Below are 3,683 nucleotides of genomic sequence, written 5' to 3'. Positions count from 1 at the left end.
GGGCCAGCAAGAGAAGAGATTCGCTATTGTCTGTCGGACGAGAAGCGGAGGAGTTTTACAGAGATTGTAAAAGCTCTCCGCCTGTGTTTTAGTCGAGAGAATTCTCACTATTTGCGGTGTTTGTTCTATAAACGTGTTCAACGTGATGATGAAGACTTGGCAGGCTTCAGTAGGGCTCTCATGCGTCTTTATGCAAAATTGGTAGATGCTGCAGACGATGAGAAGGAAGCTGCGGCTCTGAGGCAGCTTAGAGACGAAGCTCTGTCCAGTCAGTTTGTCAGTGGAACACGGGATGAAAGGGAACAAATTTTGTTGAGGCGTTTGCACATGAAAAATCGGGGATGCCGATTTGAAGTGTTTAGGAGAGAAGCACTATTAGTTCTCCGTGATGACTGTATGCTAGAGGGAGATGGGTTGAAAACTGGGAGTGCTGATGCTGGAACGCAAGTAGTGTTCACTGACCCGGTTGCTCAGCAACTAGATCTTTCCTCAGATACAGCTGAAAAGGAGAAGGAGGATGCCATACCTATTCTTTTGGATGGGGGATCGCAGAGTCTGGGTTGCGTTGATGTAGATGAGGGTGGTGCAGAAATTGATGCTGGGGGACATGGACATGAGTCATGTGATGAACAGGTTGATGCAAAGGATTTAGATGCTGGGGTGCTTCTAATTGCAAAACCTGTGGGAGAGGGTACCAAGAGGGGTCCCGAATTATCACATGAAGGTCAGGATGTCCAAAAGCATGCAAAAGTGCAGCCACCAAGCACTCACGTAGCGCCAAATGAGTGGTCAATTTCAAAAGAGGGGAATATTACTCATGGTAACATTGTTGTCAATGATGTAATAACAAGGGAGGCATGCATACCTATCTGTAACGTGTGGAAGAATGGATGTCATGTTCAGGGAACGGTATGGGGGCCCTGGGAGTCCAATTGGAGACCGAATTTTCATGAAAGCTTGGTCGCTGCAGGTTAGAAATTCGTTGTCCGTCCATGGAATTTGTTGTGACTTGATTCGCTTACAGTGTATATAATTATACGTTCATGACTGCAGCTGAAACTTGTGTATATAGCAATGGAATTAGGAACTATATGCCAATTTAGAGATGCAATGCGAGAAATGGTTATCAATATAATATGGTTGTTTTAATTGATATGTGATTGATAAGATGTTTTTAATGAGATATTGAAATAGTGATAAGAAAGTATTTGAAATCACTACTACGTGGAAAAATGAAGGAACTATAGTCATTGTTTTCATTGTTTTGTTGGCAGCTGAACAACATGGCATTCTGACAATACTAGTGGTTGTTCAGTGAGTCAGAAACTTTTGATAATGAGAATAGTTGGTCGAGAATTCATATGCTTTGAATGATCCCTTGATTTGTGTGAAGTTTTGTCAAAGAGCAAATTGTTGACTGTGACGATATGACACATAAAGCGGGGAAGTTACCATAATATGCCTGCTAAAGCGGGGAAGCTTATTTTTGTTACTAGTGAATTCTAACATTCCGTGACTTCACTTTGTTTTGATTGTTGCATTTCCTGATATGTGTTATATTGAGTAATTGAGAAATTATACTTTTAGAAAACAGATTATTATCATACGGGTCGTATGATATAATCGCGGGGAAGTTGTCGTGTTGTTGTATGTACAATGTATTAAGAGACTTGTCTATGTTGTGCCTCGATATAAATCTTAATTACTATACAGACATTAATGTATGGTTTTTATATACGACGAAGAACATGTTCTGTTACGGCACGTTTGACGTTATTCTGGGCTTATATGGACCATTTTCTCGGAGAATCTGTACATAACTGACAATGTGGAACAACTGAGCTTTATACATTGAAGCGGAGCTGAAGAAAATTGTAACATTGATGTGTTATTCTCTTTGTCCGGAATGTATCAAATATGAGTTTGTATGATTTACTGTAAATTTGGAAGGTTCAAAGAGTTTCAGCTTTTGGCAGATTTCATGTATAAAGTTCAATCTTGCAGTATTTCGACGTTTGTATATATTTTGACTTCAAAAGCGGGGAACACATACTTTCCTAGAATATATATTTTCGTAATCTTCCGCAGTGACTGTTAATCCGCTCTATATGGGATTGCTGTAAAGTGTATAATGATTTGACATGAAGAGCGGGGAATTTTTTGTTATGTATTATTATGTACAATGTTATGAAAATGATATGATGTAATTGGGATTATATAACCCATGGTTGTGTTATATAATCGCGGGGAAGTTTGTGGTAAATGGAAATATGCGGTCTGTTATTGTTGCGTCAATGCGTTGATGCGCGTTGTGTCCATGCCAATGGCGCAGTGTGCGTGTGGTTGGCATGGGCACAACGCAACTTTTATTTTCATGAGATAAGATGACGCAGATTTAATTGATTCTTGACTTTGACTTTGACTTTGGCTTGTGAGACAAATGGACGTGGACATAGTCTCTGCGAGCTCTTTGATGTCGAATAATCAAAAGTTCGACTATATTTGTTATTCTGTATAGAGTCTAGACGCATTACGACATGTAGCTGAGGATAATGCGGATGATACGGAGTTTATACATGTATCGGCAGACTGAGACTGTTTGATTTGTTCAATAAAATACATGCAACGTCAACTGGAGACTGTCAGCGTCATCATTAACCCGGCTTACAACAGCAGCGTGGCTTGATAGTAGGGGTCCAACATCCCAGCACCCTCTCGCAATCCATCGTTTAACACACCTCCGTCCAGTGCCTAGCTGTAGTTTCTTGGAAAAAGAACTTCATGATGTCTTCATTACACGGTCCTGGATGAGGGCCTCGAACGCCAAACGTTGCGGCAGTATATAGTACACGCAGCATTTTGGAGCGTGCTGCTCCATCTCGCATCTCGTCTCGTTGTCGAGTTTATCGTATTGATGTCTGTCACTGTTGGGATAGTGAAGGCGGAGCAACTCCTCATATCTCCGGCGCACTGGTGCAGAGTTGTTTATCTTCGAAATTACCTTTCGAAGCACGCATTAAAGTCCGTCTGCGACGAGGCGTTGCGACGTAAGGGCGCTTTGCACGGCAATGTTTAGATCGTGCGCTGTGCACGACACGGATCCGAATAACTCGCGTCGCTCTTCAGCGTCGCGTCACGCAGGCACGTACCTCCGAATGTTACTCCCATTATTATCGGAAACTCCGAACATCAGCCCCATCCCGGCGAGCGATGACATCTCCACACCATTCATCGAAGATACTAGGGTTGTGATTTTTAGGTTTATTGGTATGAGGATTAGGATTATCTAGGGTATAAACCCGAATAGGGTTATGTTTGTAGGTAAGATTTATGTTTGGCTTAGCTCGCAGATAGGCCTATTTCATGGACAAGGGCCTAGTCGCAGGATCATTGTCATGGAATAAGAGAACCCCACACAGTGTGACAAGCAAAAAACATGGCATTATGTTTGAAGAGGCCTAAAATTATGCTAAATTGCCGTGAAATTATGTCACATTATGTCATTCGATTGTGGTGCCTCATCAGAGCTGACAAGCAAAAAACCAAAAACAAACAAACAAACAAAAAGAATGCCAGAAAGCATTATGCCAACTCCTCTCATTTTTTTTTTTTTTTTTTTTTTCGTCATAGAGCTGTGTGGCTGGGATGAAATTCCTTGCACGTGACTTCAACTGATAGTAAAA

This window comes from Diadema setosum, chromosome 15 (assembly GCF_964275005.1).
Source record: "Diadema setosum chromosome 15, eeDiaSeto1, whole genome shotgun sequence".
Lineage (NCBI taxonomy): Eukaryota > Metazoa > Echinodermata > Echinoidea > Diadematoida > Diadematidae > Diadema > Diadema setosum.
The sequence above is the reverse complement of the archived record's forward strand: the minus strand, read 5'-3'. Positions refer to the sequence as shown.